Source organism: Ambystoma mexicanum, chromosome 6q (assembly GCF_040938575.1).
Source record: "Ambystoma mexicanum isolate Mex_15411 chromosome 6q, UKY_AmexF1_1, whole genome shotgun sequence".
NCBI lineage: Eukaryota > Metazoa > Chordata > Amphibia > Caudata > Ambystomatidae > Ambystoma > Ambystoma mexicanum.
In genome coordinates, this window is record NC_090937.1 from 216,789,077 (window position 1) to 216,816,668 (window position 27,592).

Genomic DNA, 27,592 nt, shown 5'->3' on the forward strand with positions numbered 1-27,592 from the left:
TTAAGCAAAAGCGCCCAGATACCCCCGGGTTAGGCGCGCTCTATAAATAAATAAATGTTGTGGTATAGTTAAAACCATTCACACAGTACAAATTGCAGTTTAAATATGAAGGATTGCAAATTCAGTGGCGAAATACAGTAGGAATTCCATCCATAGTGCTCAATAAAACATGATCAAAAATTAATTTAAAGAAAGGTAAAGTAAGGTAAAGCTAGGCCTAAGGAGTAGGATTGACCAGTTTCAATACTATGTAATCAGATTGGCTGCTGCAATAACCAGAGATGTCGGTTGACCATTTAAAATTAGATGACACAAATTCTTAGTGTATACAAACGAAAGTTCAGTGAAAAAGTGCTCAAAAGATATGAATCTTAGTTCATGAAAATTAATACATTCAATGAGCCGGTGTTCCAAAGTACCCATAGTGTGAGGACAGTGACAGAGTCTGCACGTTCGTAGTTGATATTTTTAATTTGTTCTTCCACCAATTATTTCAAAGGTCTTGTGCAGGTTGAATCTTATACGCATGAAGTGTTCCTGTACAAATCTAGATGGGCACCTACTAGGGTATTGAGGAATAGAATTCCTCTTCTTCCTCCGTTAGGGACAGATCAGAAAATAACCTATAAGTGCGCAGAGGATCTGCTGTAAGGCGCCAGTCAGCATCCCAGAGGAGTCTCCTGCTCCTCAGCGGATTTCCAATTTAGTCCTCCCTACTCATGCCCAAATCGAATAAGATGTGATCACAAGTATTGGACCATACAGTTAGGACCTCAGAATGTGTGTTAAGTACTGAGCTTTTAAAAAAAAAGAATAAAGAACAAGTAAGGCAAACCCATATTTTTCGGAATAAAATGACTTTTTTGCCATTTGATTCTGGCTACTAAGGACTGAAATCCCAACCCAAATGATATACCCACAGCTGAATTTGAGCCAGGTATGGAGACGACCCTCCCCCAGAGGATACCCTCCAGGCACTTCCAATGGAGATCCTTCAATTGAGAATATTCTGCTCCATACAGCAAGGAGGGCACTACCTTAGTTTTTTAATAGTGTAATATGGGTAATACAGAAAGGCAGCCATACTTGTGGTCTAGCCTCATCATCTGGGCTGCAAAATGGAGACCTTCAAACTGAGTTTTCTGTACAGACTTTCCATGCTAGGTATGGAGGAAATCTGAAATCCCAAATGGGCAAGTTCCTGGCCAGGTCTAGCCAATAATTGCCTAGATATCAATAAAAGTATGAGGACTTCCATGCATTTATTTCAATAATCTTTATTCGTATCAATGTGAACTTTTCCTGCACTGTGAATGGTATATCCCACATTTCAGTGTTCTGTTCATAAGGAACCGGGGTTCCAATTTAATTTTTACATGAATACAGTTTTTCGTAATGGTCATTCGTGGATAGTATCCAGTTGCAGTGAATCTTGGCACATAGTGTGTGCATTTATCATGCTCCAGAAAGAATGGGTCTGTCACTTGGCCAAGATAAAGAGCTTGCACTCACTGTCTTTTTGTAACATCAATCATCTATGGCCTTTTAACAAATTCCTATCAAAATTCTGCTATGATGCCCCCCTCAGAAAGAAAAACGTTTCTTTGATGAGGTTTTTCAAAAACACATTTTGGCAAAACTAACATTGAAAAAATGACGGTTGATTAATCAACATAGAAGCCAAAAATCCATCATGATTGGGCTTAAGAGAGTGAATGTGCAGATACAACTCTTTTTTTCTTTAGCACAACCTCTTGATCAGCAGTGCGCTTATGAATCGTAGAAAGTTTTAAAACCTGGACGTGAGAAGAATTGATCGTTTTTTTGCTGCATAAGGAATATGGTGTTTGTAAACACTGGTGGAGAAAAAGGGACTGTTGATAAGTCCCCGGAGCGGTCTTAAGCATATTAAGCATTTTCGCCTTGCAGGTGCAAATATCCTTTGGAAACCAAGGCAGGTTATTTTTTGGTACTTTTGATCCTAACATCGATTGATTCAATCAGTTGGTTATCCCTTTTTTGCATGGTCTGAAAAGTATAGATAAGACATTATGATCACTTATATCTATGTCAATGATTTTTAAAAATAAGTCACAGGTGTGAAAGAGATTGTTAGAGACCCAAACATAGTCAATAATGCAAGAGGAATGATCTCTCTTCCAAGTAGGTTTGGGGGGGAACATCACGTTGGACATTGCTGTTAAGGTAGTTAAGACTCCAATCCTCCAAAGTTCAAAAGATATCATTACCAGAGGGTGTGGAACAACCATGCAAGATGTTGTAATGCTTGTGTCATAATGCTTTTCCATGGGGTCAAGACCCATCCGATATGTAGCATTAAAGTCACCTGCAATGATGATGCTACATCTGCTGTCATCATTGTACCAATCCGTAATAATGTTAGTTAAGGACACCAAATGTTTCTCACCCCCAGAGAAGTTGGGATTTAGATATAAATTAATGATGATAAAATAATCCCACTATAATTTATCTAAACGGGTAATTTCTAAAGCAAACAGGTCAGGATTATCATTGTGAAGTACTTGAGCTGTTAAAGGCAATCCATTGCCAATTGCCACCAGAAGGCCACCAAATGGTCTTCTCCTTGGACCTTTGAGAGCTGGATGCAAAAAAGTTGGAGAGCATCAGAAAAACAAGTGTCCCTCACCATAACCTCTTGCAAAAGAATAATATCAAAAAATCTAAGAATGTAAATTTGTGAATCCAACTTCAGTAGGTGCTGTGAGAACCCTGCGGGTAGTTTCACACCTAATCCCCTGGGGTCCTTGGCTCAGGTGGCCAGGGAAAGGCCATTGCTTTTGGATCCTAACCCTGGGGGTGGAGGTGCGAGGGAAGATCACCTTGGTGGAGAGTCCTTGAGGATTGGGGAGAGGATGTCCGCAGGCGAGACATGCTGTTTTAATACAAAGACATTAGTAATCAGACCGTGACATTGTGAAATAAATGTATACCACTTACTAGTTAACCTAGACCTGAAATAACGCATTGGAGAATTGATACTAGTTATTACTGCTCAAGGTACAACTTTCCTTTCTTCTGTTCACCTCAACAATGCTCTACTGGTGTATTTATCAACTGCAAAAACTGTGAGTGCATCTCTCGTGTTTTTGCAGAGGCGCATAGCTTCGGTGGTTGTTCTGATTTTATTATGGAATAAAAATATTTGTCTCAAGTATAGTCTTCTATAGTGTGAGAAACCTGAATGTGTCTCGCTGCCTAGTCTTCGGGGATCTGTCATCCAGGTGGCCAGGACACGGCCATCACTTTTGGATCTTGCTCCTGGGGGTGGACCAGTGCAGGAGGATCACCTGGATGGGGGGTCCTTAGAGAGTGGGAGTGGGACACCGATGGGCGAGACGTGGTATCCCCCTTCTTTAAACACCTTTTCCCTATCCTACTACGTAGGATATTCCAAAACACTCCCCCCCCCTTTCTTACACAAACACTTTCGCACAACATGAAAGACAACAGGTTAACATCAGAGCAGTTTGCCTGACAAGTCCCAATACAAGGGTCAGGCAAAGACAGGCAATTGATCAGAATCACACACACCTGACAGCCCTTTCCCTTTCCCATAGGTATAAAAGGTGGAGCATGACAGCACACTACGAGCAAGGCAGACAGCACGACATAAGTGATAATTCAGCACAGCAGTTCAAGAGTAAGAGAAATACAGTGCAGACCGAGAGGGTGACAAGGAGAGAGTCGACCTTGACCTTTCCAACCAAGGCCCGTGAAACCTCTGCAGAGGGAATCATAAGTCTGCGAACAATAGAGAGCGTGTATTGCACCAGATGTGAAGGGTACACGAGACCCTCCTCCGCTGATTGCCAAGCTGGGGAGAGGCGCTTGTCTCTGTGGTACCAACCTTGATTCTGAGGTGAAAGAAAGCCAAGCAGTTCATCACAGCCGGTGAGAGAGGAGAAGTGTTGATAAGAAACCCAACTGTGTTCAATGAAAAGTAGCCGAATGCTAAATTGAACTTTGAAAAGAAGCCAATACTATTAACAAAGGAGGGGGAAACCAGATACAGAGGGGTCCGGCACCAGGTTGGTTCTCACGCAAGAAATTCTAGGTGATTACCCAACTGTAAAGACTACCGTGACCAGATGGCCTTGGGAAGAGACAAAGAATGGGCAAAGTGGTCATACAGGTGTCTTGCAAAATCTTCTGTACTGCCAAAAGTCTTTGACCGGCAGAGAATTGTGAAACTTAAGGGAAGTGTATCCCACCTGAAGAAAATGTGTACATGAGCTGTGTTTCCTAAAGATTAGCAAGAGTGTACTCAGCAGAGGGAAGTTCGACAACCAAGGGAAATAACCGAAAAGCCTGTTTATAAAGACATTGAAGATTTGTGAAAGCAAGAAGCATTGCAAGACAAGGGGAAGGAAAGTGTCCCCCTTGTCATCTATGGTCAGCCTGGCCGAGGGAGATCCAGGGGTGGATATTTATCACCAAAAGTTCACTGAGAAAGCAACTGTCTTGTTAATTTGTTGAATACGACTTCTGAGGGGTCTGCGTCCAGAAGTGGGGGACCTAGGGTTGAAGCCATCACCCAGTGTTCGTAGAACAGAACTTTGTGTTTGTTTGTGAGAGCATCAGGCCTCGAAGGCAAGAGACTTTTGTTAAAGGAGAATTGACCATCGAAAAACCTGATAGCGGATGCAGAACTGTTGGCACGTGCTCGAAAAGCTCGAGTGTGTGCTGTGCTCAGGAGACCCACCTTGTCCCGTATTCAAAACGTGGCGAAGGGAGAACCCTGGCAATCACATCCTGACTTAATATTTGTGAACACTTCTTTCTTTTTGAAAACCCTATCCCACACTCTTTATATAATTAGTTGTAAGGATTTGGCAATAGGTTTCTTTAGTATAGGCCTTTTTATTTTGACACAACACCACAAGTACAGCCTTATTTTCATTTGATGTTGGGCGCATGTTTAGATTAATCGCTTTTCCACCGTGCATTTTACAGTTTAATAAACACCCTTGAACTGTGATCACTTGTGTCTGTCTTTACTGTTGCCACCATGAGTTCCTTACAGCAGGTAAAGTGGGTAAATTAGTAAAAGTGCTCTTCCGATTCAGTTATGGTGTCACAGAATGGACATGCATTTAATTTACTGTGATCGTATTTTGTAAGCAACTGGGCGATTGTCAGTATGGTGAATCTAAATTTGATATACAAGGAACGAATAATTTTAGGTCTCATTTGGTATAGGTACATTTCATAACCTGGTTTGCTTTTGCTTTTCCAGTATGCACTCAATGGCCTTCAAACTAACATTTTAGCCAATATTTCAGATTTGCACTTTTCAAAGGACTCTATCGTGAATTTTTTTCTTGTGATGCCACCAATTTGTGATGATTAATCCAAAGGTCAATACAGCCGATCTTATGCAACATTTTACTTACATGGAAAAATCAAAACAATGAAGAGCCACCCTCCTGTGCAATTACATAAATTGATGCATCCCTATAGTTGCACAATTCTTACACACTGTCAAGGGTTTTGACCCATGTTGAATCAATAGACTGGGTAGATGTGGGGATGAGCTGTCGACGCCCATTATTCTATCCCAGAACAAACTAAATCAATAGACTGGGTAGATGTGGGGATGAGCTGTCGCCGCCCACATTCACGCCAGAATCCAGGAGAACCGCGCAGTTTGCGCACACCAAAATGGTCACCTAATCTGCCACACACCAGTGCAAAGAAAGATGGTTCTGTTCAAAATCCGTTTTTATTGATGTCAAAAAGTTGCTAAAATCATGGGCACAAGACCACTCTAAAGATACAACCTTCTTGTGGGGGGTTCCACATCACCACTCTACTGTAAGGATGCCATCAAAACAATGTTAAGCAAGGATCCTATACTATCAAGCAAAAGACCACTCTATTGAAATGCATTAATTCAAGACAGATCCCAAAAATGGGTGCAGTACCAGCTTTGTCCACAAACCGGTGCTAGCGGTTTAAACTCTGACAGGAGAACTGCTACTTCAGAAGCTAATCAGCCTCCTAAGACAGCTGGAAACTTCAAAGGCCTGCTGGGTAATTAAAACTCTTAACCACCTGCTGTTCCCAGAGACAATCTGATTGCATTAACAGGCCAAGAGGCTGGGAAACCTTCTCACCTCAGAGACCCACACAACAGCCCAGGAGATCACATGGACATGCTAACCAAATGCAGAATGGCCCCCTGGCCTGCTGACCTCAGCCGACACAGTAGACTCTTGCAATTGAATGGGGTATGTTGATTTTCAGTGTGGAGTGTAAACAGAGCCCTGCCTGGGAGAGGAGAGACATGTGGTACTCCCAAGTTTCTGGGGGCGGACCCAGACACTTTTATGGAATCATATTGCAGCAAATATATGTTTAAGTTAAATGCTTCTAAAATATTGTATTAAGCTTACAAAAATGTGCAATTTGGAGAACCTCAATCTAAGAAATGTACCCACAATTCAAGACTTGATTCAACTTTGTACCATGTTCTGAGGCGAAACCCCGCTATTTATTGATATTACAGACACCGGGTTTATGCTAGAAACCTAGTAAATTACTGGAATGTGTGTAGAAGGAGGGTGTACATTGGTGTAATTTTTGATACAGATTTAACATTGGTAAACCAATTAAAAATGAAATTAAGTTGTCATTTTTTAATGCAAGCCCCCAGGAAGATCAGAGTCGGATAAGCATGGACCATAAGGAATCTGTAATATGTACATGTAATTTCAACAAATTGTGTATCTGGGAAATATGTATTTGGATCAGAAATAGATTTGTGTGCACATTGACAAGGGGAGTGTCTTTCTGTAAGCCATAAAGCTGACACACAACCCAGCTCCCCAATCAAGGGAGAGAGGAGGACGTGGCCAATGATAGATTGCGAGGGGCCGGCTCAGTTATGTCCATGCACACACCCACTTGTAGAACACATAAAAGGAGACTGCTGGGACAGGTAGAGACACTCAATTCCCATTTTCTGCGGAGCACGCTGACGGACGAATTCGCATCCAGAACTCCAGAGACCTAGACTGACTCCAGCTAGACAGAGACCAGAAGTTAGAACTCTGACTCCACAATTTAAAGCAAAGGCCTAAACCACAAGCTGAGTTCTCTTCAGCAGGCCTCAAAACCAACCAAACTATTCAACAGCCGGGGGAGCTGTTTGAATTCTTTGCCAAGAACTTTTGAAAGAACCTGTAGCAGTATCCAGAAAGCAGTGCTGTATCCGGAGCCAGAGAGAACCACAGACCAGACCGTTGTGAGCAGAACCAGTGCCTGACAGACCCAGAGAGCAGAGCTGACCCAGATAGCCGGGACTTCAGAACCACCCGCCGGATGTCCTGTCCAACCTGACCAGACCTTGACGGCTTATTTCAAAAATATAGTGTGAGTACTCACTGTGCCAAAACCAATCTCTTAGTTTAAAATAATCTAATCCAAACTATTTTAACCTATTTAGAACTGCCTCCTAGAATCGTGTCATTCTGTCATCTTTTTTTTTTTTTTTTTTAAATTTGTTTTTATTGAATTTTCAAAGTAAACATTGCACATGAACAGAGAAGTACAGACTGAGAATGTCGTTTGAAATAACAACGAGTACCTGTTCAGGTCAGGTTCTTCCTGGTGATCGTGAGGTGCAGCTATAGAGCATACATAAACGGAAGAACATAGGGGGGCCAACAACACATACAAGTATGTCATCTCTTTTCCCCCGACAAATTTAAAATCAATACTCCCTCCCCCCTCCCCCCCGGAATGGAAGACTGGTCATTTGGAAATTTTGGCATCATGGTCAGGGTGTTTGTTGTGGGTCAGTGCTAGGTCAGATGAGTTCTGCTATGGGCGTGTTCATGAGGGGGGTGTGGCTACAGGCCTGGGATGGTTGTGTCTACTGGGATGGGGGAAGATCTATGGCGAAGCGGTGGTGGGGCCGTCCCTGGAGGAGGAGGGTGGTCTGGTCCTGTCCTTTCAGGGTAGAGAGTCATCTTCGCTGTGGGTTGGTTCCGTAGTGGACGTGTATGCGCTCAGGAAGTCGGACCATAAGAGCTCACATTGTAACGTTCTGCCATGGAGTGATGCCGTTATCTTTTCCATCGTGCAAAGATTTAAGACGACATTAATCCATTCTTTCTTACTAGGGGTCAACAATGATTTCCATTTGGTCGCTATCAGTGCCCTCGCCGCAAGTAATAAGTGGGGGACTACTCCCTGGACCTTCGTCCATTCGCCATCCTCCGCCTCAAGACTAAACAGCACCAGTTGCGGGGTCAGGGCTCTCTGGATCCCATCCGTGTGCCTTATCCAGCCCAGCACCTCATCCCAGAAAATCTGGACCCCAGGGCAGCCCCACCACATATGCCAGTAATCAGCTATTTGACCGCATTCGCGCCAACAAAGGGGGGATGATGCTTGATACATCTTTGATAGTCTGTGTGGGTCATATTGCCAGCGGTGTAGGAGCTTGATGGAGTGTAATTTGTATTGGCTTGATATAGAGGTGCGTGTGGCCATGGAGCACATTTTGTCCCATAGTTCGTCTTCAATTTCAATCCCCATGTCATTTTCCCATCGTGTTCGAAGAGTATATGTCGACCCATTACCTCCCTCCAACAGCAGCTTGTACATCATTGAGATCAGTCCCTTCCTATCAGTCTTGGAGTCTAGCAGTCTTTCAAATGGGGTGAGATCTCTGCTCAGTTTATCCTTCCACACCTCCCTCGTCAGGACTCCTTTAATTTGGAGGTAGTGAAAAGCGGATAGAGTTCCTATGTTTAAGATCTCTGTTAGGGCTGGCAAGGTGATGAAGGAGTCGGTGCGGAGAAGCTGACCCACCCGCTCAAGTCCCGCCTCATACCAGGTCTGAAATCTTTCTACGTTGGGGATATGGTTGTTGATGCCTGGTGACCATAAGTGGCTTAGTGGGGACGGCCAAGTTGTAATGCATTTCATGTCCGTTCCCTCCCTCCAGATGTCCCACAGGGCTACAAATAGTGGGTGGTTTCTTGTCCTTCCCAAGACCCGTTTCCGTGGTGCCCACATCCATTCTCCAAGTGTTGCGGGTGCAAGGTAGTGGTTGTCCATTGCTACCCATTGTGGTTCACTGTAGTTGCGCAGGTGGGGGACGAGTAGACGGAGCTGGGCTGCTGCATGGTATTTTTTCAGGTCAGGTAGTCCTACCCCTCCTTTATCTTTGGGCATTGTAAGGGTGGCATATGCTATACGGGGCTTCTTTCCTTGCCAGAGAAATTTTAGAATTTCCTTCCTGACATCTACGAAGTACCTTTGAGGGATCTCGATTGGGAGCATCTGGAATGGGTAAAGGAACCGGGGGAGGCAAGTCATTTTTATCGCATTGAGCCTGCCCAACCACGATATCGTGAGTTTACCCCATCTAGCGAGGTCAGACCGGAGTTTAGTTAAGAGCTGGGGAAAATTTGCTTCGTAGAGAGAGGCAATATTTTTGGTGATTCGAATCCCTAGGTATTGTAATGTGTGGTGTTCGATCGTTAGCCCCAGGGAGGAATATCTTTCCACGTTCGTAGTTGGGTCACCTTGTAAGGGGAAAAGGACTGACTTAGCGCGGTTGATCTTGAACCCCGACAAGCGGCCGTATTCCTCAAGTAGGAAAATGGCTCGAGGAATGGAGATCTCTGGGTTGACTACGTGTAGTAGTATGTCGTCCGCGTATAGCGCTAGTTTGTACTCTACGCCTCCCAGACGTATGCCCTCTACACCAAGGTCTTGTCTGATTTTGCATGCCACTGGTTCTAGCGATAGGGCGAACAAGATAGCTGAGAGGGGGCATCCCTGCCTGGTACCACGCGTCAGTCGGAACCACCTAGAATATTCTCCATTCACATGGACCGATGCCGAGGGAGCTGAATATATTGCTTGTATTCCCTTTCTTAAGTTGGGGCCAAGTCCTATCTTCTGAAGGACCTTCATTAGGAAGTCCCACTCTACCCTATCGAACGCTTTTTCCGCATCAATAGAGAGCAGCGCAGGGTTGGTATGGAGGGTATGGGAGGTGTGTATCAAGTGAAGGGTTTTGCGCCTAGTGTCAGCGCCTTGACGGCCTAATATGAAACCTACTTGGTCTGCGTGGATGAGACGGGGGAGGAACGATTCGAGTCTAGCGGCTAGGACCCTGGCGTATATTTTCGCGTCTAAGTTTAATAAAGAGATTGGGCGATAGGAGCCACATCTCGCGGGGTCTCTCCCCTCCTTTGGAATAACCACAATGATCGCCCTCGTGAATGAATCGGGGGGTTTCCCTGTCTTCAGGATCTGATTGAAGAGATCGGTGAGGAAGGGAGTGAGTTGTGTTGCAAACGTTTTATAAAATCCTGCCGAGAAGCCATCCTCCCCCGGGGATTTACCTGATGTGAGTCTCTTTATTGCTTCATGGATCTCCGCACTTGTTATGGGGCTGTCAAGGGATTCGGCTTCCGTGACTGTAATCTCGGGCATGTCGATGTCGTTCAGGTATGTTTGGATGTTTGGTATGTCGGGTTCTCCGTCGGGGGTGTACAAGGCTTCAAAAAAGTTGGCAAATTTTTCAGGGATGGTGGTTTGGGGCTCTTCTGGGGTATTTTCGGAATCAGATAGTTCGTGTAACCTTCTGTCGGCTTGCTGGGCCCGTAGTCTAGCTGCCAATAGCGCGTCAGCTTTGTCCCCTTTCTCGTAAAACTTCTGCTTCAAGAGGACAAGTTTGCGGGCTATTAGTTCATGTTCTAGGAGACGGAGTTCCTCCCTTTTCTTCCTAGCTTCTAAGACCCGTTCAGAGTCCGCAACCCCATTAGTGGGGGTTCCCGTCTCTAGCTGGGTAATTTCCTTGCGAAGCCTGTTTTCAATCAAAGCCCTCTCCCTTTTTTACTGGCCCCTTCCCTTATTAAAACCCCTCTCCATGTGGCTTTGGCCGCCTCCCAGACCACCTGCTTGGCGACCTCGCCATTGTCATTCAGTTGGAAGTATTCCTCAATTGCGGTTTGCATTTCTTGTTTAAAAACTGCATCCTTCCAAAGTGATTCATTACAACACCATCTACCCCTCCCCACTGGAAGGGAGCCCCATGACAATTCGGCTCGTACCATATCGTGATCTGACCATGAAATTGTAACGATATCTGAGCTAGAGGCTGTATCACATATGTCTCTTGAAAGGAAGAGGTAATCTATGCGGGTGTGTGTGTTATGTGGGGCTGAGAAAAAGGTATACCGTTTATCTGTGGGGTGCTTACAACGCCACACGTCCATCAAGCCATACAATTCCACCATCTTATTAAATTGAGTGTAGTCCCCAGTGGGTTTGACCTTTGTTTGGGGATTGCCAGGGTGCCAATCCATGTCGGGGTCCGCCCACCTAATATTACATGGCCGGTCGCTTCCAGCATGATCTTGGGTATTGTTTTGGAGAGGTATCGGATCTGACCTGCATTTGGGGAGTAAATCGTGGCCACTGTAATAGCTAGTTTACCTATGGTGCCTGTGACAAGTAGCGCTCGGCCCTCTACGTCCGCCCAAACCTTCGTGACCACCAGATCTATTCCTTTTCTGACCAAGATCCCCACCCCACCTTTGCGCAGTGGGCCCGATCCCCAGAACTCCAGCCCCGTTCGCTTCCCCAAGATCGATCTTTCTTCGCCTCTCACATATTTCGTCTCCTGTAGGAGAAGGATATCAAGTCCCGACCTCCGGAACTCTCTATAGACGAGGGACCTTTTTGTGGGCGAGTTCAGGCCTTTCACATTCAATGTGCCCACCCTCATGTTGCCCCTGGGGCATGCCTCAGCCGTCATCACGACGGTGGTGTTTCAGGTCACCTGGTCGCGCTGATCCTTTTATTGTTTCCCCGTGGTAACCGGGGGGCCACGTACCTATCTCCCTGAGTGAGCCGCATATCCATGTTGTTGACACGTAATCAGCTTCCGTTCCCCTTCCCCTTCCTTCCCTCCCCCTCCCCCCATGTGTTCGGTGGCGTTCGATTGAGCCGAGTTGGCAGCACTGGCTCATAACCGAACCACCAGTGGAGACCGTTACTTCACAGTCCCCTTGCAGTTTGTACATCAATATCAACTTTAGAGCCCCCTGGAGCCCCCCCTCCAAGTGTACTTGTTAGGTGAGCACGGGTAGGGTCGAAACACCCTACACAAGCAATGTCCTTCGCTCTCATTTTAGCTTGCAAATTAGATGAGTGGAAGTGCGGTGGAGTATGATCAACTCAATCCCTCTGGTGAGCCATTTCCTCTGCGGTATTTTCTCGAGCCTTTAACTTTCCTCCTCTTCGGGCCTTGTATTCGCCATTACCTATCTTCGCGGGGTGCGTGGTCGGTCTCCTCTTCTTGAGAGTGATCACCTAATAGGTCGAGGATGCAGGCCTTAATTTCTCTCTCCGAAGACAGTTTGATTCTCGATCCTTCGTGTTCGAAGGAGAGGGAGAAGGGGTATCCCCATCTATATCTTATGTCTCGAGATTTAAGCCATGTGGTGAGCGGTTTGCACATTTTCCTCATTGCGAGGGTTAAGGAGGAGAGATCCTGATAAATCGTTATGTGTGCCCCGCTCAGGGTGATGCTGCCTCCATTCTTTGCCTTTTCTAACACCCTCGATCTGTCTCGATAATGGTGAAATCGGGCCAGGACGGACCGGGGTCCTCCGAGTGGCCCTCCCGCCCTGTGGACGCGTTCCGTTTTGGGTTCATCTATATTGTCGTCGGCAACAAGGAGCTTTATGATATCATGTATGGTCGTTTTCAGGTCCTCTTCAGTTTCCCCTTCTTTTTCTGGGATGCCGAAAAATCGCAGGTTATTTCTTCTTTCTCGATTCTCCAAATCGTCCATCTTCAGCTTGCACTCTTGTTCCTTCTTCTCTAGGTCGCTTATCCTCAGTGACAACTGGGTCTCAAGGGTATCAATTGCTACCTGGTTATTTTCAATCCCTTCGACCCTGTTCTCAATGTTGTCAATCCGCTGTGTGAGTTTATCAATTTTCCCACCAATGCTGGCACCCATGTTCCTGATCTCTGCGAGCAGGCCTGCAATGTCACCTTTCGTTGCCGGTGTGTCCCCATCCGGGGTCGGGGTTGTTGGAGACGCCATCCCCAGGTCGCCGGCAGGGCCGGGGTTTGCGTTGTAGGCGTAGATGGCGAGTTTCTGTTGGGGGTTCATGCGCTTGTGAGAACCCGTTCTGGACTTTTGGGTGAGTTAGCTGTGGATACCGCTGAGGAGGCACACGCCCCTGTATCTTTCTTGGAGTCGCTGGTGTGCCCGAGGGGACAGCGATGAGTCAGGGGGCCATTCCCCCAGCGGTGCGTGACAAGGCAGTTCTCCAGTGTGTTTAAGGAGAGTTAGGGCTAGAGAGTGCCCCCCATGTAGAGCTCTGGAGTCGTGACGGTCATTGGATCTGTGCGGTATACGTGTCTCGGGGTCACCCTCTTCTTGCGGGTCACGCCGTGTTGGGTTCGTCCCCCTCCTTATGACTATTTTCTTTGGCTGCGTAATGAGGGCCTTCCGTTGGTGGGGTCCGGACCGAAGTGATAAGTTGGGTCCACCCTGTGAAGTCTTGTTCTACGGTGTCGTCTGGGTGGACGGGGGACCACCTTCTGACCACCACGTGTGACGCAGGGAGGTCGCGGGTGCTCCGCGATGCCGCCGCCGCCTTCCGTGGGCCTGACAGAGCGGGGCCCTGCTTGTGCAGGCCTGTGTGGTCGAAGCGCCGGTGAAGCCGGGTGCAGGAGGGACTCCGGGGTCTATGCTGCTTCGCGTGGGGCCCCGACCCACTGCACTGGGCTGGTTTGCTCCTCGGCGGGGGGGGGGCGAATTGCAGGTGTAGAGTCGTGCGAGAGCAGGCGGGAAGTGCCAATGTACGCACTTACTTGTTATCTCGGCGGGGTTCGCTGGAGTCGCATCGCGTGGAGGTTCGTCTCCCGCCTTGTGCCGGTGAACACGGATTCCATCAGCGGGTCGTTCCTGCGTGGGTGGGGTGCGCGGGCGTCTGGGCGTTGTCCCCGCACCGTGGGTCGAAGCGCGCAAAGTTGCCGGGGACTCTGGGCACTGCAGCGTGGTGCTCGTTCTGGGCACTGTTGGTTTCGTTTTCCGGCGCGAAACGCCCAGGGCTTTTTCTCCAGGAGTTCTTGGCCGATTTTGGTCGGGATTTCGTTGTGTTGCGGGGGGGCTCTTCCGACACCCCTACGCCCAGTTCCAGTCCGGGGGGGTCCCTAAAAACGGGGGCTCAATCCAATTTAGGGGACCGTGCGACGGGAGCTCACGCGGACAAGGACTGCATCCGCGCGCCCCCTGGTGGCCGTCCATTCTGTCATCTTTAAACCTGAAAACTGTCATCTGTCATTCTGAGCTTTAAAATTTCAAATCCGAAAAACCACCTTTACTAAATCGACCGTATCTCCGGAACCGTTTGTGATAGAAGCGAGATTTAACTTTTATTTTGAAGCTGAGATTCTAAACTCCCTCTGTAATTGCGCTTGACACACATGATAAAATTTGCTGCGATTTGACATTTTGCTTAGTTTCAGCCACTTGTAAAAATATTTTGTCCTTGCTTTCCTTTGTTGAAATTTGTTTGCAACCTGAAAATCATTCATAGAGCATTGCTAAAGTGATCCTGAACTAATACAAAGTAGCTATCACCTACCATGAACCTCCTATAGGGAATTAAACGCAATTTTAGCACATTTCTCACTTCATTGTCATCACATTCAAAGCATTTTGGGCTTGTGTTTAAAACTTCTACCTGTTTTCCTCTAAGCTTGCTAGGGGGGGAACTGAATTATATTTGATTGCATTCCTGAGAACTGTGTGCTTTCCTTCCATCTCTTTACCTTGCATAAAGGAGGGGGGGTGAATTGTCAAAGAAAAGTGATTACATTGTCTTTTGTTGAAGTCATATCAAGTTTATTTTCTGTACTGCATTTTCATTCATTATTGCATTGTCCTTGAAGCCATAAAAGCATTCTCAGCTACTTTATCCTCTCTATATCACTTCTAAGCCATCAAAAAGAGTGTACCACTGTAACATTATCTATTGTTGATCACTATCATCCTCACAAGTGTGCTATCAAATATTAATTTACTATAAAAGTGTGATAGATATATATTGTTTAATTTTCAAATAAACCTTTTAAATTTGCAAAACAAACCTACTTCTTTGGTCAGCGGGGTCAGGGGGATTCTGAGAGAGGGGTGTTATATAAGGGTTGTCATCCAGAGTAAACGAACTGGACATATAAATACATCAATAAGGGCTTCCGTCAGCATCCCAGACTAGGCATTGACTTAACTGTAGTGTTCAATTGAAGTCGCTTACAACACCCCACAGTCTTAGCCAATAAAAGTGTGTTTTAAGCATTACTATTGTTAAAGATGTGATAAACCCAACTCCTCATGTAAAAGGTTAGTGGATGTGCAAAGAATGCATCTTAGAGCGGTACAACACATGCCTACTTACCATCCTACTCAGACGTCATTGCAACATGCAGACTTGGGCATGCAGCTCCAGGTAGAACCTCGCCAGGACCTGCATGTTGTTGTTGGATAACCAGCACAGCGCACTCGGTGCACTTCCGCGGTTGCACCGGCCTTCAGAAAACACTGGACCTTGATGTGGGTCCTGGATTTGAGGTCCTCCCAGCGCTTGTGGACGGTCTTGCAGCAACAGATTGCCATCCCCTGCACGTTGATGGCAGCCATTATGTCCTCCCACATCTGGAGACATCCTTCATTGCCACGTGGCTGGGAGCATTATAATTCTCCAGGACCTTATCCACCAGGAAGTCAACTTCTTTGGCAGTGAAGTTGGCAGCCCTCTGCCTTGCTGCCATGGGGTTTCCGCTCTCGTCAGAGGTAGATGGTGTGGACATGGCAACCCCCAAGGCAGGTGTGGGTGGGTAGTCTGGTCCTGGAGACAGGATGTGGAGCAGTGGTGGTGGTATGCGAAGGTGGGAGTCTAACACAGCCGCTGAGGAGGTCACATGGCCGGAGACAGGAGCACAGGCAATGGCTGGAAAGCAGGCACCCCAACCCAGTGCAAGTGGGCAGCAGGCATGCATACTGGATAGGCAGCAGTTTCTGGCAACGTTGGAGGCAGTAGAGGGCAGGAAGAGGCAGGGAACATGGCACGGAGGCAGGAGAGTGACTCACTGTCCTTTTGATTGTGCAGCTGGAAAGGCAGCCGAAAATAGAGTAAAGGCTCTTAGCACTTAAGTTACGTGACACGCGCTGCATGCAGCGCACCAACGCGGGTCACAGAATTGATGGGGATACATAAGGACGAGTAAACGCATGACTGTCTGTGCGCGCAAAGGAACGAAGATGGAGTATTGTAGTTTCCACGTATTTTGGGGGGCCACACAATCCGTTCCCTTCAGATAGTTTACTGTTCTTTTTTGTGGGGGTGTGCCTCTACACATACACTTATTTTTTCTTTCCCCCATTTTGAGGCACGCAGTCTGTCACGTATGCACTTTTTCTGTTTGTGGTTGCCATTGCGAATCATGTACCTCATTTTCCATTGTCGGAAGCTTTCTAGGTGTCGCGTATGCACTTTTTGTGTTATTGGGTGCCTCTGAGTATTGTGTACACCTTACTCCATTTTTGGAAGCTTTCCAGGTGTCGCGTATGCACTTTTCATGTTATTGTGTGCCACTGCATATCACATAGCACTTATTTTTCCCATTTGTGGTACATTTGAGCCTTGCTGGACCACACATCTACATCGTACATCACGTAGACTGTTCCCTGCCTCCCATTCACCCTTACTCCTATGACATGTTTGGAAAGACCTCAAAAGGGAAAGGGGGTGTGTGGGTTGGGATGGGGATGATGGTGGTCAAACACCAACCCCAGCCCCAGGTGGTCAGGAAAGTGGTGGTGACACAAATGTCCCAGCCCCAGGAGGGCATGCCAGGCCCCAGTGCAAAGGTGGCCTGGCACCTGGATGCCAAAGTGGTTCCAGCCAGACAGGGGTAGCTCCAACCCCTCTGCCACTCATGGCAGGAAGGGATGCTCTGCATAGCAGGGAGAGGCTCAACCTCATGGGATTACAGTGGTATGTTGACAGCTGCTGGGTGCATGTCAATGCTACCTTCGATTGTATGCACATTTGACCCAATGCAATTGAGTCGCTGTGAAGTCTGCATTACCTTTCGCTTTCCAGTTGCCTGCTCCCTTTTGTGTGCATTTTTCTTTTGTCTTTGTTTCTCATTGCTTTGTCATGTTTGCTTGTGTTTTTCATGCCAGTTACCTCGGTGGCCAGCCTTCCGGTCTGACATCTGCCTCTGTGAAGTGCTGCCTTCTGCAAGATCCTGTCTTCAGTGCGATTGGTGAGTAGTTGAGTGCATGTCGTTCAGTCAGGGGGCACATATAGCTGTGTGGTTTGGGTGCATAGATGTGTTGGCTGTGCTCACATTGATTTGTCTTTCTCTGCAGATCTATTTGTCGTGATGTGATGAGTCGGTTTGAGGGAATACTTGTGGTCGTATGCATGCACAGGAAACAGGTAAGAAGTGCATTTCTATTGCGGTACAAGTTTGTTGCTCTTTAGTTGTTAATATTCAAAATGACTCCTTTGATGTCACTGAGTATTGTGTGCATTGTTCTGGTCAGGGAATGGGTTGGCCAGTGTACACATTGTTTGTTGTGTAACATGCATTGTGGGTCCAGGGCTTTCATTGCATGGGTGTATTGGAATCAAGCTAGTACTGTGCCTTACTACTTGTGGTCTCATGTGTGAGGGTTGGTGTCTACATGCAGTACAGCTGTTGTCCATGTGACAGTCGTCAGGCAGTTAGTCTATTGTAATGTGTTGTTTTTGGTGTACTACATGTACACTGTTATTTGCAGTTTCTGTGACTGTGTTGGTGAATGGTGCAGTGCCATGCTGCTTAAGGTCATGACTCACTGTTGATTTCGCTATGGAATTCCTACGTTATTTGCTGCGTCTGTGACAGTGTCCATTTGGGTGTGTCAATTTCTTTGTCTCACTTGTCAATTGTGTCCTGTTCAGTGTGTTTTTTGAAATGGAGTGCATTGTCTCCATATTGGCTGCTTGTATGTCCCATGTGAATTCTGACACCACTGCTTTTGCGCTCACATCAACAAGAATACATTGGTGCCTGTCATGCACATTCTCAGACAGGTGTGCAACCCTATTGGATTGGCCTTATGGGGATTGGTGGAAATGATACTTGTGGAGTCCATGAATGCCTAGCTGCTCATAATTGATTGTTGGCAAGTTGCTGAATTTATCTGTGGCAACACATATTATGGGTGATAAGTTCTTGGACATTAGTGATGATTTTGTGCCTCAGGAATGGTTTCACTCCATGCTTATCATAGTGGTGGTGGTATACTCCCACTTACGTGTCTTTAATTTGGCCACACTTTGTGCATGTTGTTTTATGTCTAATGCACAGCGGATTGCCACATGGCCTCGTTGAATGGCACCGGGGATGTGGCTTGATTGTGTGTACTCCACAGGGGCAGGACTTTAGGTAAAGAAGGCTGGCACCAGCTGGGCACGTACAGCCTCTCCACATGCCCTTTGCCCAGCCATGAGCAAGGGTCATGCCTGTGGTTTCGGGCGGTGCCCCACCAGCATGTCCACTGGGACACCACGCCGTGTGGCGACATTGTGCAGGATACATGCTGCCACAATGATCCTGACCACAATTGGTTTTCCATATAGCAACACACCACCAGAGTGGTCATGGGAGCGGAAACGTGACTTAATCACTCTGAATGTGTGCTCCACTATGCCCCTAGTCGCTACAAGGGCAGTATTATACTGCCCTCAGGTGGTGTTGTCGGATTCCATATGGGCGTCATCATGAATGTGCCCAGTGGGTAGGCACTGTCCCTTGTAAATGTATACATGGTTGTCTTTAGCATTTGTTGCCAGTATCTATTGGTAAGTGTCCTACATGCATGCATGAGCATGTCCGTTCATACTCACCAATGAGCCATGCGTTCACATGCTTGCCAGCTAGAAGGTTCCGGTGTAGTGGTGACATTCGGAATCTATAACTGTTGTGTGTGCTTCCTGGATAGTTGGCATACACTTCAGATATGATGCCCTTGGCATTGCACACAACCCGAACATTGATTGAGTGCCAATGTTTGCGGTTGCGATATATGTGCTCTGTTGCTCTGGGGGAACGTAGCGCAACATGGGTGCAATCTTTTGCACCAAAAACTCATGGGGCGTGCGCCACGGCATAAAAGTCCTGCATGCCTATTTTCCTTTCTGGCGGTGTTCTTGGCATATAAATGTGGCGGTGCACAGAAGGTTGTGCAGTTATGCACGCCAGCACCTGGTGTAGGCAGCATGACTTTGTGGTCTGGGAGATGCCGCCTACTGTGACAGTGGTCCGCTGGAAGGATCCAGTTGCCAGGAAATGTAAGGCTGGGAGCACTTTTTGTAGGGGGCTAAGGGCATGGAAGCACATAGTGGTTGATGTTAGCCCATCTTCCCACTGCCTGACCAGGTCTAGAATGATATGGGGGGAACCAGTACCTGCCATAGGCCTGGTTATCCGGCATTCCAAAGAGGGTGGTACGTGGGTTGAAGATGTGGGCCCTGCCCATACTCCTACTCCTGCGGTGTCCATGCATGATCGCTCCAACAAATGCTGGATTCATTGTGGCTGGATACGTTTCATTTGGTGTGTATTGCGTGCTTTATAGATGCACGTTGATGTTTACGCCTGCTATCAGGTGGCGGGAGTGTACCAGGATTTGTGTTAAGTTTTTCGCGACCTGATGTTCAGAATTCAAACCATGAATATGTGTTTATTTGCGCTGGTATGGGTGTGTGATTGCTTGGCCGGGGACTGCCCCTCAACACGCCCACATTTTCACGTGTTATTCCTCATTGTCCATGTTCTGCCCCCTATTTTGATCGCTCCATAGGCTCGGCCCACACTCTGCTTGGAGTCTCGCACAAGGCGTTCTTCCACTCACAGCGACGTGCCAGGTCAGCGCGAAATACACGCAAGTCCAGGAAAAATACTGCACATTCATTTCCATTAATCGACTAAGGCAGATTTGTGCGCAGCTGCACGTGCAAGTCCCCTCTTTTAAACGCAGATAATTCCATGAACAAGGGCTTGTGTAAGGATTGGAATCTAATAATTGCAAGCAGCAGGAACCAGCCGCCAGCCAGTCTTTTATACCCCCACATTGATGGGTTTACTTTTGTGACTTGTCCCATGCTGTGCAGACACCCTCAGCGGGACGGCAAAAAGTCCTGAGTTTGCTTCAGGCCCTGGCCTGATGAAAGCTTTTCCAGCTCCTCACTCTTTTGTGTGAAAGTGGGAGCCCAGCAGTGCAGCAGAGTGGCTCTCCCCGGTATCTGCAAAGCATCCTCCTAACACATTGCTCTCTGTGTGTCGTGATTGGCAGATTCCTTCCTTAAGGGCTGTTACTCCTGTAGAGGAGCGCCTGACACTGCAAGCGCTGTAGAGTTATATTTTCAGCTGAGCAGCATTTTGTGTTTAAGCACTCCTGTCATCATTTTGAAAAGTTAGCCTGGAGAAATTATTCTTATTATTATTTGGAATTTATTAAGCGCAGCAGTCGCACAAAGGCATCTTGGCGCTAGAGGTGAGACAGATGTCCATGGATAGAGAGAGGCCAGCAGGAGGAGAACCGATCTAAAAAGAAAGGTTTTCACTGCTTTCCTAAAAGCCAAATGGCTGGCCAACTTCTTTATAGAAGACGGTAGCTAGTTCCAGGCAGTGGCCGCGGCTACAGAGAAGGAATGGCCACCTATCTTGGCACGACTAAAAGATGGCACAACAAGCAGATTTGCCTACGCCAAGCAAATCTGGTGACTAGGAAGATAGCGCACAAATTTAGAGATTAGAACTCAGGACCAACATTGTGAATGGAACGATGGACAATACACAGAGCCTTAAATCGGATGTGCTGACAAACCGGAAGCCAGTGTAGAGAGCGCAGAACAGGGGAAATATGTGCCCATAGGAGGAGCCGGTGGCTGTTCTAGCTGCCAGATTTTGTAGGCGCTGTAGTGTCTGAATAAGACCTTTCGGTTGGGCAAGATATAAAGAATTACAATAATCCAACCGAGAAAGTATAAGGGCAGCTACGACTGAGGGACAAAGATGTTCTGGGATGAGGGGCAGCACTTTTTTTTTTAGAACTTTCAACTGAAGGTGGCCAGTTTTGCATCCCATGGGGACCTGACTATCCATAGAAAGAGAGGCAGTCAGCGTGACTCCTAAATTCTTAACCTTCCCGGGTGGAATGGGAAGGTTGCCTAAAGATGTAGGCCAGAAAGAGGACACCCAAAGTGATGGATTGGGGGGGGGGGGGCACCCTACCACCAGAACCTCTGTCTTATCGCCATTTAGTTTGAGCCAGTTTTGGTTCATCCAGTTCCCCACGGCAGTCAGGCACTCGTGCAGACACAACGCCATCTCAGCCTGATCTAGGTCTAAACGGATCAAGATCTGAGTGTCACCAGCATACTAATAGCACCTGACGCCGAAGGACTGGATGAGATCAACTGAAGCACAGATGTAGATGTTAAAAAGAATCGGCGACAAGGAGGTTCCCTGTGGCACTCAAAAACTAAGAAGACAGGGAGTGGATAGAAAAGGTGGCATAGAGAGAGTCTGGGTACGATCCGCCAGGAATGAGCTGAACCAAGCTAGTACTTGACCAGATATACCCATTTGGGCAAGGCGGGGCAACAGGATGGGGGAAATGCCAATTTGCTCATAGGAAAACATCTTTTGCTGCCCCGGTGTTGATGGGCAGGGCCGGCCTTAGGGCAAGTCCACCCGGGCGACCTCCTGGGGCATCATTAGCCACCTGTCATGCCAGCTCAGGGAGTCTTTTAAGGGCTCCCCAGCTGGATTGGTGGGAGTCACTGCAAGTGCCCTATTTAATTAAATGCGCCCTACTCTTGTTCTGGCGCCGGACTTTCCAGCGTGGGCGCATTCAATAACAATAAGGCGCTGATGCTTTTGCATCGGAGCCTATTGCACAGTGATTACCTCCCCACTCCAGCACAAAAGTGGGTCAATTTTTATTAGAATAGGGTGCTGATGCTTGAGCATCGGTACCCTATTGCAGTGATTAAATCCCTTCTGCAGTGCGGGAGCGTGGTGTTAAAAAAAAATGTGGCACCTCTTGCCTCCGACAACGACCAGGGGCGCTACCGCTGCTAAGGCCGGCCCTGTTGGTGGGAGCATTTCTGTACCTTCTCAGAAGCAGAACTGTAGAACAAGAGAAAGTAATCTATCTGGCTGCTCTGTGAAAATTAGGTGGATGCACAAGAGGTATTTGCTTGTTTGATGATGGATTGTTTTTTCATGGAAGTAAGTACGCACTGTGCATGGGTTTGTTTTTGTACGGCCAGCGGCCAAGCATTATTTATTCCCCCTCTCCCATCTTGGAATTCAGTTTGACATATAACGGCTGCGGTTGTCAGTTATGAGTATAAAAGTTCACTATGATATGCCTTTGCCCATCTAGATCCTTCCCTCTGGTTAAACCAAGCACAGAAGGAACACATTGACCACGAGTTGGTAAACACACGTATTGCTACAAAACTATAAATATTACTTGTAATTAAGGCACTTCTTGCTGTAATGCTCCTGCATTTAAGCGATGCAATAATATGTATGTGTGATCTAATGGTTCTTAATTTTCTCGACCCTGAAATGATGAAAGGGTGAGTCTGCCCTGTCATGATTTGAACCTGTGAGTGGAAGATGCACGCAGATCTCTGGGGCGAGCCCTGCACTCACTTAGTTACTTTGCCATGAATACAACATGATGTACATTCATGAGAGGGTCTCAGCCTGAATGCATCTCTACTGCAGCCTCATGTGGGCACTACCTCAGCGCATTACAATTGAAACAATTAGGCCCTGATGGGAGGGAGGAGGTGCTATTAGCAGGGACTTAGCCCTTAAGAAATGCAAAGGGTGCATATTCAGCAAGCTGTGTGAAACGACTGCGTTAATTTTTAAAATTCAAGTGAGATTGTTTTGGCTCACATTACATTGCTTGGGGCTACTGTCTGTGACCTTTCATGCAGGATGGGGAAAATAAAGCTAAATTCATACACTTTGTCTTCAACATGTTTATATGGCAATGTATGTAGTGTAAGGTTAGTTTATTATGACATGCTAGTTTATTATGTTGTGTGCATTAATATTCAAGGCATTTCTTTAACCAAAGACTTCATAAATATATGAATTAAACATGGAAAGATATGTGGTCAACTGCTTAAATGGCCCACATCCTGTTTTTACCCATAACTAAAGTGTGTGATCCTGGACACATCATTTAATCTCACTGTGTTTTATCTGGAGTCCCTGTAGATGAATCAGCGCATAGCTCATGGTATTATACTATTATGCTATTATAAGCTATTCATATAAAATCCTCACTCATGGTTTAATGACTATAGTGTTGCTTCATATATAACAATATTGTTATTAATGTATTTCACACCACAAGGTTATTCGCCACTCGACTGATGGCAACTTATTCTAAAGTCACTTCCCATGGTGCCTTCTAATCAAAGACTGATGATGCTTCTTGCAGTGCTCTTTCTGTGAAGACACTTATGTTGGTGTCAACAGGTATGCAAATTAGGATGTTTGCATACATTTTGGCCAACAGGGCCTGGGCAAAAGTCCAACAGATAAGTGTCCTGCGTCTATAATAGTCCTACATTTTGTTGTGCTGTGTATGTGTTGGGGCGCAAATGTATGGGGCGCGAATTGCACATTATGGAACTGTCGCACTGCAGACCGCTTCTTATACTGGTGTTAAGGGCAAAGCCAACATATGTGTTCTTACGTCGCACATCTGGAAAGGTTTTCTTACTATGGCATGGCATTTTGAACTGTGTTAAGAGGGCAAAGCCATCATGAAGAGTATTATAATATGGGAAGTCTGGGCATTTGTAATTTGTACTTCCAGCACATACATGTTTTATTACTGTGGCATACCATCTTAAACTGGTTATGGGCAAAGCCAACCTGAGTGCTTCCTATGTGGCCTCTCCAGCCAACATGGTGCAGCCAATCAGGACACATTTCAAGTGCCAGCATGGACATATTTTCCTATTGTATCATTACTGGCAATATGGTCAAAGCAAACATTAGTACATTCTTATGTGTGAATACTAGCCTGTATTGGTTTAGCCAGCATGTGCATGCATGGGCACAGTCAGCATTATTTTTCTTGTTTTTCTTTTACAATAGCAGAATATTGCACTGTAGTTGGAAAAGGCATCATGAAAATGTGTTGGGAAATGCTCCTGTGCACTTTTAGTGACTTGGAAAAAAAAAAAATGTCTTGACTTATCCTAGAAATCTGTTTGTAAACTTTGGAGCTTTTGACCCACATTTTCTCAGAAAATGTGCTCTAAAATGCACCACTTAACCCCTCTGGCCCACCTAATCTCCACCTACTTAACTAATTTCCAGTGTTACACAGACGACACATAGCTCTATTTCTGGTTGCCTTCACCTACCTCTTCCTCCTCTTCCTCCCTCCTTCCTGACTGCCTGACTGATATTCAGGCATGGTGCTCTGCTAATAATCTCTGCCTCAATGCCAGCAAGACAGAGATCCTTCTCATTTGGCCACCTGGTCCTTGCTTCCCTCTCACTCTCTCGCCAGACTCCTTGGGTCCCCTCTGTAAGGATCTGGTCTTATCCTGCATCCTAATGGAATCTGGAGTGAGTGTCATGATTGACAATAGAATGTTACTGGTTAGAATGTTTATGCGTGACTCTCTTGAGGGAGTTGAGAGATGTAGCCTGAGAGAGAGGATGTCGGTGCTTGCCTATGAGATCTGGACTTTAACATCTAATGAATAATGACTCTAGAAACTGGATGTTATGCTTGGAAACTGATTAAAGAAGTTACTCATCCACACCTTGATGTCAGAGTCATTTGGCTAGAACCCAGAACTCCACATTGGCGATGAGGATGCTGGCTGTGCGGGGGGACAGCACAGAAGAAGAGACAAGCACCACCCCCAAACCATGGAAGACCCTCTCTCTCAGGTAGGAAGAGCGCTTAATGCTATAGGCGCAGAAGGGCCCAGCGTAAAGGGCACATGTGCAGAAAATAAGGAGATGCACCAAAGCCAGGGGCAAGCTGGTCTGTCAGTAGTTAGACAGGTCAAGCACAGAGAAAGTCAAGAGACTTTGGCAGGACTGAGGGCCCAAAGACTGTTTTAAGGGGTTGGTAACCCAGGCTGTGACATAGAGGGCTTGGTGCCCAAAGCAGTAGTGATTTGAAGAGGCCTGGGGGTCTACGTTACGCCTGGATTATTAGGAAGCCATGCTGCACAGCTAGGGGCTTGGAGCCCAGGGCAGCAGCATCAGAAGAGGTTGTGAACCTAAGCTGTGCCAAGAAGTGACAGGGAAGTTGTTTGAAGGAGTTTGGGCTAAGGTACAAAGCGCCTGGAGCAGAGGGGGCCATTCCAGAGTTTGAGAGGGCTTGGAGCCCGTACCTGCACCTAAGGGACTTGTAGCCCGTGAATACACTTGGGGGCTTGGAGCCCATGGCACAGTTGGAGGTATTCAAAGTCACAAATGTGCTTATGAAGGGGCTCGGAGCCAATATGCAGCAACACCATAAGGGAGTCGGAGCCCATTACAGCGCTGGAAGGGGCTCTTAATTCTGGCTTTGCTGAGGAGAAAAGGCTGCATATATCAGGCTCTGGAAGCGGCTGTTTTCAGGCGAAGTGACACACTTTCAAAATGTGTGCCGGCGAGAAGTGCAGGGAGCGGCCTGCGCTGTGTAGGAGGTTTCCTTGTGCATAAGAGTGAAAAAAGGAGAAGTTGGAAGAGTTTGCCAGCGGGTGTTTTTTTGTGACAGTGTGTGCGCTGCAAGCTCATAAAATATGATGCAACAGGTATCTCTAGATGAGCTGTGAGAAGGAACTTACCTGGTCGGGAGAAGCTGGGGGAGTGAACCGCTCTGGCACAATGTTCGTTGGAGCCAGGAGCTGTGTTTCTCTCCGCGGCCACTGAATTAGTGATGACGTGCTCTGGAATGCCTTGGGGGTTGGCAAAGGCATAGTGAGAACGTCATGGGAAAGAACTCCCTACCAATGCTCGAAGTTGTGAGGGGAGGAATGCTCAAGTAAAGAATCTTTGGCATGCGGAGCGTGCGTGCGTCACACACTCATTCAAGGAAGCACAGTTGGACGGAAGAAAAAATTAAAGTAGTTCCGTTATGGTGCTCTGTGAAGAAGAGTCTGCGCTCTCAACTCTGCACTCTCAATTAGGGATCGGATTATGGTGTGCTGCTGTCACATTGTTATGAAAGCAATATCGCAAAGATACAGAGCACTGCATCATTGAGCCAGAAGAGGGGCCGTGTCCCCGAAGGTACTTTTAGTTTAAAGATGTGGACATGAGGAGGGGCCGTGTCCCTGAGGTATTCTAGTTTAATGTTTGTTTGTTTTGTTTGTTTTGTTTATTTATTTGATATAGCGTGCAAAACCCAGAGGTAACAGGGCGCAACAGAGAACAGAAGAGTACGTATACATAAAGACTTGGTTACAGGGTAGGAAACAGTTGAATGGTGAGCAGAGCATTACATTACTTACAGGGTATATTAAGTAGGCATATATACAAATATACATACAGTATTGTACATTTAGCAGGTCAGTTTATATACATATATACAGTGAGGAAAGCTAGGTGCAGGGGCATTGTTCAGTCATGGGGATAGTTGGAGCGTAACCAGGTGAGGTTGTTTCACCTAAAACTGTAATAGGATTGGTCTGTTCTGATGTTGAGAGGGAGGGCATTCCAGTGTTGGGATGCCATGACAGGGAAGCTGCTACCGCCCGTTTTTTTCTGTCTGAATTTGGGTACCTGTAGGCAGTAAGCATTGGTCATTCTCGTGGGTCTGGTTGAGGTTCTTTTTACTCTTCTGGTTGCCAGGTATGGGGGGGCAGTGTTGTTTAAGCATTTGAAGGTGAGTGATGCTGTTTTGAGTGAGATGCGGTCGCAGATTTTGAGCCATTTGTGTTCTCTTCTTTTGTTGGATATGTGTTCCTTGTGTGGTAGGTTAAGGGCTGTCCTGTGTGCGTTATTTTGCAGAGTTTGGAGTTTGTCTGTTATGTATTTGTTGGCTCCTAGATACATGGCATTGCAGTAGTCGAGTCTGGATAGTATTAAGGCATTGGCGATGGTGAAGCAGCTAGCTTGGGAGAGGAATGCTCTACTTGCCCTGATAAACTTGCACGTGTAGGCGGTAGAGGATGCTAAGGAGTTCACTTGTTTTTTTAATGACATGGCTGAGTCAAGGTGAAAGCCTAGAGTTTTCACTGTTTTGGCGACTGTGATAGTGTTGCCGTCTATGTTAAAGGCCTTGTAGTCAGGACTGAGTTTTTTTAGGTTGATGTTGGATCCGAAGAGCAGTATTTCAGTTTTCTCATCATTCAGGCGTAGGCCGTGTGTGGCCATCCATGTCTGAATGATGAGGTATATTTTGTTTACCAAGGCCGTATCTGAGTCGAAGTTGCCCGAAAGGGGTATG

General features: G+C 46.7%; 1 protein-coding gene and 1 long non-coding RNA gene across 2 annotated transcripts in view; one reads left to right on the forward strand and one right to left on the reverse strand.

The window, feature by feature from the left end:
• LOC138515898 (alcohol dehydrogenase 1-like) overlaps window positions 1-27,592 on the reverse strand; it is a 275,051-nt gene that overhangs the window by 12,411 nt on the left and 235,048 nt on the right. The gene's annotated exons all lie outside the window — the stretch shown is intronic.
• The window catches only part of LOC138515899 (uncharacterized), a 313,242-nt gene that overhangs the window by 2,812 nt on the left and 282,838 nt on the right, over window positions 1-27,592 (forward strand). The window contains exons 2-3 of the long non-coding RNA XR_011282180.1: window positions 17,282-17,364; window positions 17,471-17,540. This is a non-coding gene — a long non-coding RNA (uncharacterized lncRNA). The remainder of the gene's footprint in view (window positions 1-17,281; window positions 17,365-17,470; window positions 17,541-27,592) is intronic.